A 12466-nucleotide genomic window follows, 5' to 3' on the forward strand; every position below is an offset into this window, starting at 1 on the left:
CAAAGGGCTGTGGGGAGCAAGAGACAAAACTTTCCAGTCTCAGACGAAGAAGCTCATTTCAAGGGGCTCTCTCCCAAGAATCCAATTCACAGGTGCCAAACCACTTCCTCCGTAACCTCGGCTAGAGATAATTAGAGAGCATTTAAGGCAGAGCCTCCGACTTGCCTGAGCTCACATGGTGCACTGACCCAGGACAGCAATTCTGCAACTTCCATAGGTGGATATTTGCTGGGAGGCTAACGAAGTGAAGGCAGCGTTATTGAAACCACAGGGCATTAGTTACAAGGCTAAGGAAACAAATCTCACAACGTAATCCTGAGGTGCCTTTCATGTTCTAATTAAACCTATATATAGAAGCTGCAGGCAGGGAAAATAGCATGAAAAGTTTCTCATCTGCTGAGTATTTTTCCATCCTTCCCCCCTCCACACACACCCCTCCCTTAACCTGGAGAGGGTCTGAAAAAGATCCCTCGCATCGATTTTGATGGAGAAAGAAGAGCGAGAAATGCCAGGCAGATAGAGATCAGCAGCATTTCCACTCCCCGAGCCCTGTCTGAAAGACACAGCCCTGCCGACGCTCGCCGCTAAGACCGACTTCTGCCCTGATAAGGCCAGACCAGCCCCAGCCTCTCAGAAGGAGTCGAGCACAGCATTGTAGGCATCCGTTTTTTCTCTTTCTCTAATTGCAAGGTGAGGCCGGAGATGGGACGATAAACCCGGGAGGAGCTGGGGAAGTCACACAGGCTGTCTGGGAGAATTAGTGGTCATCAACGGGTGGGAGGGGGACGGGGCAAACCTCGCTGCCTTCCAATTTAGGAAGGGTCACAGGAGACAGATGAGGAAGGAGGGCACAAGCCTGTTGTATCTTTTGCCACTTAGCAGAGCCATCAAAGTGATGGGTGATGACTTTGGGAGACAGCAGAGGCTGTTTTATTGGGGTGAGAGCTGCTGGGACAGCAAGGCCACCCCAGGATCCTGGTGTCTGCCAAGGGCTTGGTGCTGCCCAAGCTGTAAAACTTTCTCACCTTGCACAAACGGTCCTTTTTCATATAACTTACCATCTGTGTTTGGAGCTTTTCTCCACAGCACAGCATACACATAGGGTCTCATGGAAGGAGCGCAGGGACATGCAGTGAGGTTGCACTTCCACGTTCATGTGATGTGGGCAGGCTGAAGTTAGATTAAACTGCAAATCCTGAAGAAAAGAATCACAATGCAAGCTGAAACCTCTCCTAGTCATGTCAAACATTACCCAAAACCATCTTCTTTTCACTTAGAAGAAATGCATCTGCTTTAGCAGAGCTTTCAGTAATAGTCACAACCCAGTTTGGGGACTAGCTTCAGGTGGGAGCTCCCTGGGTTATCCATGCTGACTGACAAGAAACTGAGAACCTATTTCATCATGCCAGGGCTGTCTGAGACCTCTTGCTCCTTTCTTTTATTTCCTTCGCAGGGTCCACTTCGTAGCTAACAGCCAGGGGTATCTTTATCCCTAAGGCAGCAGAATGAAGGGCTGAGCCTGCTGACAAGGAGGCGGCCTGAGATGTTCCTTACCACCCTCTCCATGCCAAAGGAGGCTCTCCCACAGCAGGAATTATTCTATAATTAGCTTAGAGAATAAAGCACTTTTAATTAAAGACTGAAATTCAGCAGGCCATCTGCCTGGTTTTATTTGCAAGCAATAGGCATCTTCTGCTGGCAGCAACATTTTTCCTGGTTCCCCTCTCTAACCCTCCAAGGCTTGCTCTTGGGCTGACACCAGGACCGAGCATGTGGGCTGGAACCAGGACATCACATCCACACTGCCTGAGACAGCGCACTGCAATTTGTTGGTAATTACATTGCAAAGCTGCTCTCAGAGACAGGCATGGCAGCAGGGAGGGCATCCTGCTGTCCTCACGGTCTCGCTGCTGCCGCCGCTGAGCTCCACGACAGCGCCTGCTGCAAGAAACCCACCCAGAAAAATCTCAGCAGATGATCTTGCCATTAATTCCTGGAAGATCCCTTTACTCTGCTCTGCAAATACTCGGTGAGCTTCAGAAAAGCCAGAAGGATAATTCCCGAAACTTGCCTGTCTTGCACATTCGTGGGAGGTAAAGCAAGTTAGATATCTGCTGATTTGGAGGCCACCTTGATCAACCTGCAAAAAGATGCAGGAACTGAAGGGGCTTCTACATTTACACAACACTTGTAACCCCTCATTGTGTTTCCTCATATGCTCTGTGGGATTTCCGAATCATATCACATCATCATTTCTCATTTTTAATGCCCTTTCTGTAATTGCCATCTCGTACTTCTTACTCACTTGAGCAGAAGTGAAACAGCACTTTGTGGTCTTGCAACAAACACAAAAGAGACATTTCCATTTTGACAATGCTGAGATCCTTCACATCAATCAAAAACTGTTAAAATATTTTGCCATTTCCAAAATTACTCTTTTTTTTCAGTCCTTCAGATTTTCCCTTTATCGTGCTCATAGAAATAAGTCATATTCAGCTTGTCTGTGCAGGAAAGAGGGGAGAGAGATGCTAAAATAAATCCCTGGTTTGAGGTTTGGATGCCACAGGAATGTCTATGGGCATCTTATAGCCAGAGAAGACCTCACTAACAGATGCTCTCCTGGTCCTGCCACATTGACACACCTTCAGTCCAAACAGCACAGCAGCCAACAGTGCAATATTTCGGGGGAGTAGAAAAGAATATTGAAGACTGTCTCCACTCCCCATGCCATCGCCCTCTGCCTTTTGGCTCCTTCTCTAGCGAAAGAAGGGCTCAGACTGGGGCAGGGGAATAGTCATTAGCCAAGGCTGAATTAGGGTGTTACCGGCCTGACCACATGCAACCATGAAGATGAGTTAAATGGACCTACTGTATTTCTTACCTGGGTTGATTAAGAAGGGGCAAACAGTTGATTGCTATGTTTTAATAAAAGGAGAAAAGCTGCTAATTTGATAAACCGAGACTCTGACTATTCCCAGAATGAAAACCAGCTCATTTTGTAGCAGACATTGGATCAAGTCCACACACAAGCTGTTAACCAGGGCATCCAAAACACCTCTGAAATTCATTCACTCCATTCACGCAAATTTATCCAGATCCATCCAGCAGATACAGCCACCTACACAAAGAGCAGCCCCTTGACGGGAACTGCAGGGGGCCGTACTGCCGAGCCCCACCACCCAGCCTCATCCCTCCTCTTTGCCCTGCTCCTCACGTCTCGCATCCAAAGCCTGTCATACCGGAGGAGATATCTCCTGGGGACAAAGTGAAACATCCCAGATCTGACCCACCTCCGAAACTCTTCGGAATATCTGTCATCTGTATTTAGAGGCATCAGGCAGCTTTTCAGTGCCAAAAGATAAAAACAAAAATCAGTCTGCCAGTGATGCCTGAACTGAAATTCAGGCATCTCAAATAGGTTCATAAATATATTCCACTGATTTCAGATGGCTAACTAACGTACAGAAAACACTCTCTGCTTATTGTGTGAAGACAGAGCTAGGCAGCAAATCCATCTGAGGAACTGTGTCCACAGACCACTTGAGCAGCTCACAAAAAGATCTATCTCGCCAGGCAGGCTTTCAGACAGACTCTAGTATTTTGTGTGTTTTAGTAGCACAGTTGGTTATCTTTATTCACGTATTTATTTTCCTCACAAAGGAGAACAATTAATTTTTAACCAGCCCATTATTAGCTTTCAGCACCTAATCCTCAGATCGAAAACTGCTTCCAGAGTAATATGAGGCAGGAATTATGAAACACACAATAATGAGAAAATCAGATAGTCAGTGACTTAGGCTTGAAACAAATGATCCCTCTCCTGAACTGAAGAACTGATAGCAAAAAGACAGTGAAGGTACAAAAACAAAAATTAAACAAAAAATTAAAAGGCAGCTGAAAGCTTTCCCTGTTGAGAGGGGTGTTTGCAGAGCACTTTCCACTGTCTGTCACAGTGACAGCTTCAAAAATCAATAGGAGAAAGGAGAAAATAACATGTCAAGATATTTTTGGAGACTGGTGAGGCTTACAGGGAAATTCCTTTGCAGGCAAAGAACAAATATTTATTGCCCTTGCTTTATTTCTTCTGCCCACTCCAAGACACAAAAGGTTCTTGCTCAGATCTCAATAAACAAGAGCTGACATGCATCCTCTGAATTTTTGCCCAGGTTTAGATCGATGATGCTGAAAGTCACCACAAGCATAAAAATATTTTTTTTTTTTAATTTGGGGGCAGTAGTGTAAAATACCAGCATTAGAATCAAGGGGGAAAGGTAATCAAGATTGGGTTTCGTAATAAGGTTTACTGAGATTCCCAGCCAGGGATATTGAATGCTAAAGATGCGAATGTTGGTCCATCCTAAACTAAATGTCCAGCTTGAGAATCTGCTCCAAACCAAGACATGGAGAGACACTGTGCAGATCTGGTCCAACCTGAAGGCTGCTATTCTGAAAACCCAGCAATTTGTTCTCCCCTTACAGTGGCAAACTCAGAAAAATTCAGTGGCCAAATTGAGTTTTACTTGTATTTAAGTCCACAGGCATAGTGTGAAAATGGAGACCCATAGGAGCTGACATGAAAGGGAGATCTGTCTTGTGTTGATATGGCCCTTGGAAGGGCATAAGGTGAGTTCATCTCATCTTATGGAGGCTGAGGGGAAACCTTCTCACTCTCTACAACTCCCTGAAAGGAAGGTGAAGCCAGGGGGGGGTCAGTCTCTTCTCCCAAGTCACAGGCGATGGGACAAGAGGAAATGGCCTCAAGTTGCGCCAGGGGAAGTTAAGATTGGATATTTGGAAAAATTTTGACACTGAAAGGGTTATTAAGCCTTGGAATGGGCTGCCCAGGGAAGTGGTTGAGGCACCATCCCTGGAGGTCTTTAAAAGATGGGTAAACATAGTGTTTAGAGACATGGTTTAGTGATGGTTTTTATCAGAGTTAGGTTGGTGGTCGGACTAGATGATCTTAAAGGTCCCTTCCAACCCAGACAATTCTATGATTCTATGATCTCACAATGGAAGACCATGGATCACTCTGTATCTAACCCACCACTGCTCAGTTCACTCTACCCATGCCAGACATACAACCAGGACCAGCAGCAGATCCATCAGTTGGGTTTCTCTGTCAGGTAACAAAGCAAGTGTAACCTTCTTCTGCCACCAGCTGATAACAGTGGGGTAATGTAAGCTATCCAAGAACATACATGAAACTTGTATCTTCCCTTTGTGTACATTAAGCCTGTCCCTCAGACCTAGTATCAAGCTGGTTATCCTCTGTCATGTGTCTGCTTAATAATCGGTATATCAAATGCACAAGCAATAAGACTTGCATTGAATTCATATTAATCCTCTTTAAAAGTTACATTTGGACATTTCCCAGTGTCCACATCCTTCTCCTCACAATAGCACAGGGTTTTTCAGAGACCTGTGTTATTCCTCTGACACTCTACAGTCATGTTGTTTGCTAATCTAGTATCTAATTGCTTATTACTCATTCTCAGCGCCCTTGTTATTCCAGTTGCACAGCTACAGCAAGCATTTCTCAGACCATTGCACAGCTTTGCCAAAAGGAGCCAGGGTATCACAACATGATTTCTCCCATGGTGAGGTGGATGAGGTGAGGAGAGAGAAGCACTTCTGTATTGGGACTGCAGCCTTGCGTTGTGTGGAGTGGGGCTTTCATTTAGGAGGACAAGTATGTTTGATAAGAAGATTAATTTGCCAAGCAGGACACCTTTTCAGCTTCTTTCACCTGCAAATGATAGATTTAGGGGAAAAGATGAGGCAACGGGGGTTTTCTTGTAGTGAGGAGTAGCATTGTCAAATGCTTGGAGCTCATCAGCTGAAGAGCACTATCTGTTCTCCAAGCAGAGAGTACCTCAGCCCTTTGCTCCAGACCTCAATTTCAGGTTCAGTTCTGCCAGAACAACACTTTTCCCATTTCCACCTTGCCAATTTGCATGATGTCTGGCACCTCCCCCAGCTGCCAGACCACCGCCACCGCCTCAGCTCAAACAATACATCAGCCGAGGAAAGTATCCCCCACCCCAGTTAGGCTGGCAAAGACCTGTGACAGCCCAGATGAGAAACTGCTATTGAAGTGCTATTTATTCCACTGCAAAACCCACCCTCGCTTTCATGGCACATTCAGCAGCACAGCTTTCAGCAGCTCTGCAGCGCTCAGAGTTGCCTCCACGTACTGGAATAAATATGAGAAGTGCACTCAGGAACGGGACCTGCATCCCATCGTGTTTTGCTGCATTTGCTCATGTCACAAATTCGGGCACACGAAAGCTGGGAGGGCTGAGTCATCCTCATTGTCTTGGCTGCCAAACACAAGCCCAGTGATTTTTGTCCATTTGTTTCTCCTATAAACTCCTGGTGATTTCTTTCTTCTGGCAGCCTCCTTCAGAGGGTGCATCCATCGCAGGTTCAATGCTGGAAGCCAGTGCGAGGTGCCTGCATGTCTGTCAGCACATGGGGTTGGTGTCTCACCTTCAGCTGCAGGAAGGCAGTGAATGGAGCAAGAAGAGTAAGGCAGCTCACCAGCCACACGGGCTTGTCGTAGTTGCCTAGATGGAGGTGTCTAGTCCCATGTTTAGCTGCCACAAGATACTCCTCAGCCTTCGTCTCTTAGTGTAATATTTCCACTGGTCCTAGATTGTATTTTCCAGCCCCAGAGACCTCAGAGATAGCTTGTGGCACCTCAGACAGCAATAGCCACCTGTGTTCGGGCAACTAAACTCAATGCGTCTATTTTAGGCAACCTCTATTGAAGCCCTATGGCACCAAGGAAGCACTCCTGACCCAAAACCATTGGAAATGGTTTATGAAATGAAATATTTCCATTTTCTGCCAGACACTAATTCTACATCAGCATCCTCCCAGTCCCAAAATGTGGCACGCCGTTGCTCTGGCTCCAGATGTGTGGCCTCAGTTTCCAGTGATCCTCTGGCCTCGCTGTGCCTCAGATGAAGCCACAGGAGGAAGGTGATGGCATATGGGACAGTTACCTTTTTCGTTTGTGCTCCATGGCTTCTGAGCTGCCGAAGTTCATGGTTGTCATGCAAGGAACATCATCGTGCTCAATGGCTGGTGGGCGGCTGTCTGGAAGCGGAGTGGAAGTTGTTTGTGGAATATGGAATGAGGATTATGTATGAATGCAGTTCACCCAGAGATTGGCTGAGCTTGGCATCTGGCAAAGATGCAACCTCCTTCTTGTCTCATTTTGGTTCTCTTAAACACAGGAGGGCCCTTCCCCCACCAGACTGAGAAATCAGGATTCATCCTTCCCCTCTCCACCCTCTCCATCAAATTGAGGTGACTGATTCAAGTCACAATATTTTAAAAATTATAATTGACTCTTCGTGTCTTTTCAAGTTGCTTCTTGATTTTCTAAGCCAGGAAAAGTAAAGATTTTAAACTAAACTGCAAGCACAAATGATAACCCCCCCTGCTTCAAACCGTACTGGATTTCCAGCACCATCCTTGATCAGGTTTTGATGGGACCATGGAGATTGATGAACGGAAGCAACACAGATTTCATTTTATTGTCAGTTCTCAGTGCTGCAGTCTGACATGTCAGAGCAGCCTTACAAGAAAGACAGCGATGACAGAGAGATGCTTGGGGCTCCCAGCTCCAGGCTAGCAGGGTTAATGCAAGCCTGCATCCACCACCGAGGGTTTCTAAAGAGCACTTTTCTTCCCATAACTACATTTGCAGGAAGCTGACAGGAAGAGGAAAGTCTTTTTTTCCTTAAACCTGGAAATCAGTCTAAACTTGCAGAGCTGGACTGAGACACTTGAGCCATCCTGCCCCTAAATTTCACAATGCACTTCTTTGGGCAAAATTCAATTTTATTTTGGAGCTGTTTTATTCCTATGTCCATATGTGTATTTGTTATTACAAAGGGGCCGAGTATCTACTCCCTTCCTTACAGCCTGGATGGCGCTCACCCCTCACCCTCACTCAGACCTGAACCCGTGGTCTGTGCAAGGACTCCTGCTACCCCCTGGCTCCCATCCTGCTTCACAAACCCTTCATCCCTCTGCCTTTCAACTGGGCTTCTAGGCAAGGGTTTGCTACAGAAGTGTTGTCTCAGGATGGAGAGGTGAGGAGGGTGAGCCTTCACTGGGGAGGACAAGGGGATGGGATGTCAGCAAGGGGGTGGAGGGGAGAGAAAGGCACTGGAAGGGCAAGGTAGGAAGGATGTATTTGTATTTTCTCCTGTCAGTTTCTGTTTTGTTGACCATGAAGACCCTATCAATAGAAAGGTAAGAGCATAAGTTTTTTCCAGTTTTTCAGCTGCATATCCACTACAGCACAGGGGTCCACGTTCCCATTCACCCAGCTCTGCTGACCCTCAGCAAAGCACTTCCACTGAGAAACACTGAGATGCCCAGGAGCACCAGAAGTGTAGCTGTACTCACACCCCTAGCCCTTAAATCTGACTCTAGTCGGCATCGGAGGCAGGGAAGAAACCACAGAGGTGTCTGCAGAAACATATTTCAAACCACTGTTCTGCTGAAAGGTGTTCCAGGGATAAAGCAAGTCTCACTATCCAGGGCACGGGAATTATTTTGGCAGCCTTGAGTGTGAGGAATGCTCACCCCTTCCATCACTTCAGGTGTGCGCTGGGGAGGGAGTGCAGCTGGTAGGTGTCTGAGATGTGCAATGTCCCCCAACAGAAATGAGTGAATAGTGGGACAGTTACTCCGTCACTTCTCTTTCCTTCTTCCTTTTCATTTAGCTTTTCCTGGAGGCTTCGGTTTCTCACATCATGTGCTATAAATGATCACTTGGGGCTTTAATGTGCTCTGTGTAATTGTATTATTTCCAGAACAAGAGTCAGAGGTTGCCTTTGGTTCTTCTTTTAAAGTCTTTTAAGAAATAGCTTCCTCTCTCACAAAAACACTGGTCATTTTTTTTCCCTAAGAACATTAACTGGGTTATTTCCAGACTTGTCCTTTGATGAGGCTTCATTCCTCTATACTTCTCAAGGAACAAATACTAGCAGGCTTGCCAAGATCTCCAATAATATTTATTTTTTATATTTGTGAAGGAGCAGAAAAATATGCTTGTATGACATGGGAGAAATAAAATACTTTTCAGTCCATTAGTAACTAAGGATGTTGTTAAGCAACACCTGATAGGAAGAAGACTATATATAATTTCAAATTGATAATCTGAGATACTTTTTATTGCAGAGTCTTAAAAAAGCCAGTCAAGGAGTTCTTCAGCATGTTGATATTAAATACTATTGAGTTAGAAATCCTTCTTATGGGGGAACTTGCAGAAGTCAATGGAGCATCGTGCAGAGAAGACAAGCAGGATGTCCCAGACCACAATACATTTGCTAAATAGGTGCTGGTCAAGGGCAAAATAATGGGAAAGTTGATCATGGGATTCAGTTAATTGGAACCTAAAGGCTGGGAATGTCCTGACATTGATTGATTGAGGCCGCCTCTGGTCAAGTGGATTTTCAGTCTCCCACATATGGTTGATAAAAGTACCTGCTCTGATACAGTAGATTTTGATTTCTGCAGGGCCTTTGGCTTAGTACTGGTTAAAATATGAGCACTGAGCCTGAAAATTACTTTGCCCAACTGGACTGAGAAAAGATATTACCTTTCCTGACAAAGCCTGGCTTGCCAGTACTAATGAAGCAGATGAATAAAGAGCTGCCAGGAGGAAATCACCTTTGGGTGGGATGTTTCTGGTGGAGTGCTGCAGAACCGCAACCAGATGCTTCCCTCCCGTTTCATCACCATCGTTGAAGGAGATAGAAAATCACACGCAATAAATTCATGTGCAAAGCTTGATAAATTGGTGAATAGCAAAGAAAAGAAGACAGGCCAGTGATTACAAGTCTCCCGTGCAATAAGCCTGTTCTAATCCACCTGTTTATACCTCTTCCTTGCCCTCATGTCTCCCCAGAAACAAAGCCCTGCATCAAAGGAGAAACCAGGCTTACCCATGGGGGGCTGTATCCTGGAATTTGACAGCTCAGAAAATGAACCAGCACCAAACACCAGCCTTGCTGAAAGGGCTGGAGGCAATACCTATCTTCATTAGAGCCAGAAATGCTCAGCTAATCAATATGTGCCTCCCTGGCTCTGCCTACGTGGACAGCTCAGGTGTTGCCAGCTCCTGTGGTCTTTAAGAGAAGGTGAAAAATCAGAAGGGACTGAGAGCAGGGACCAGACACGATTTGAGACCTAGAGAAAATGCCATGCTGTGGGAGATTAGAAGAGCTCAATCTGTTTAGCTGATCAAAAAGAAGAAAAAAAAAAAAAGGAAGAAAAAAAAAAAGCCTGATTGAGAGGTGATTTGATCACAGTGAATAAGTGCCTCCCCACAGAGAAAATACAAGGTAGTCAAGTGCTCTTGAATGCAGAGGAGAAGGAATCAGTGGTGAGGATCTGAACCAGGACAGCTTTGCATTGGAAATGAGGCACACGTTTTTTTTCCCCTGCAAAGAGCATGACTAATCCGTGCAACAAGGCACTAGCCATCCTTCTGTTGTTTCCAGAGCGAAGCTGGGTGCCTTTCTAGCAAACGGGCTGTGTCCAGCAAGAAATGATCAGGCTCAAGAGCTTAGCGATGTGAAAACAGACTTTGCAATCCCACCTGCCTGTAACAGGCTCTGCAGCAGCAGTGGGGCTGGAAATCATGGGCTCAGCCACAGGAATGAGCTTGTGGCTAGAGCAGCCCAGGAGCTGGAGTCTGTCCAGCAGAAAGGCAGAGTTCTCAATATGTGGTCTTTGTCTGAATTCAGGCTTTCTGCAGAAAATGGGAAAAAAAAAATTAAACACAAAGAAGTTCTGATTTTTTTTCCTTCCGGCCAGCAGGAGTGTGATATTGGGCCACTAACCTGTGCTGCAGTGGTCCAAGTATGGAGAAGTGGACATAGATGTGTGCACCTACTCCAAAAACTCTGCAGAGAGCAGAAGGAACCCAACTCCTGCCTTTACCTTCCTCTTCTCAGCAATAGGGGGTTATTCCCAGATTTATACTCAAATAATAGATGCGCCAGGTTAACTCCTGCTGAGCGAGTGGTGGGGAACACACCACAGCCGGGCGGCTGTGAGTGACTCAGCCTGAGTGGGAGAATGTGCTGAGTAAATGGCATTGGGGGGGATGACTCACAGCACAGGAACGGGGGTGTCTGCGGGTCCAAAGGCACCAGAGGAATACGCCATCCCCGGCACTGGTGGATGGTATGACTCAGGCACAACCTTACCTTTTTCATCCATTAATGAAAAGTAGAAGTGGGCCAGGTTTGAAATACCTGGAAATTGGAGCCCTCCTTGGGCAGGGCTGACTCAAACACTGATTTAGCTCGTTGTAGCTACTGCAGCTGTGTTCCCCACTGCTCCCGAGGGTATTTCTCTCCACTTCTTTGGAAGTGGTGCCTATGGCAAAAGAGAAATTCCTGCAGCCTCTACCCAGGACAGCTGCCAGACAGCACCAGCCTCCTGCCGTTTCAAGGAAAACCGTCACTTCTCTCCACGCATCGCTTCCCCAGCGCTGCCCGCTGCACGCCAGTGACCACCTGACGGCCTCTCCTACTCCTGAGGACTCTTAACATGGTTAAAAAAAGACACATGCCACTCCTGCAGTGAAAGCAAGTTCATCAGATACATGCTAGAAACGGCATAAAACTTCACAAAGGAGCTAATATACCCCCTTCCGGAGTGCCGTGCAGTTTAAATGAAATCTTGACGACTAATTAAAATCCCTTCATCCATCTCATAAACATCCTGGAATCGTTTTTCTCCCTGACTGAATTATTTAAGAGTTCATTCTCTCAGGATTCAAAATGATTGTTTTAGTGTTGCATTGCTGCAAGTTTGGCGTGGTGAAAACCCTTTGGCCTCTAAGGAACTTCATTTGTATAATAAACCAATAAAGAGACGCTGCTGCTCTGCATTCAGACAACTTCCTTTGGTGAAACCTGCCACTGGTCCTGGAAACCAATAAGGCAGAGCCTCTAAGGACACTTCTCCTGCACTCTTGCTGGCAGAACTGTACATGGAAGAACATGAGAGAAGGAGGCAACTCAAAGCTTCAGTTGGTTCCCCCATCCGCTCGGCTAAGCAGACCCAGAAATTTCACCTCCAGCACAACTGAGACCCTCGTATGGGACTGGGAGTGAGGAACGGGATGAGGAGGAGGCACTGCCACCATGGAAAATAACACTGGAATCACGATCAAATGGGTCACCAGAGACAGCTCAGGGGACTTGCAGGTTACAACTGCGCAGTAGAACAGGGGAGCCTCTGCTAAACTGCCCCAACAGATTCCCAGGTTGGTCTCTTCTTCATCCCTAGTTGCATTTCAACTATTTAGAAGGTGGCATGGACACAGTAGGACACTAAGGACTGTCAGGGCTGGCTGAAGCCCGGAGCAAGCCTGTTTTGGAGATCTGGAGTCCAACCACACTTTCTGGTATGTGATGGTACCATT

This window comes from Numenius arquata, chromosome 23 (genome assembly GCF_964106895.1).
Source record: "Numenius arquata chromosome 23, bNumArq3.hap1.1, whole genome shotgun sequence".
Lineage (NCBI taxonomy): Eukaryota > Metazoa > Chordata > Aves > Charadriiformes > Scolopacidae > Numenius > Numenius arquata.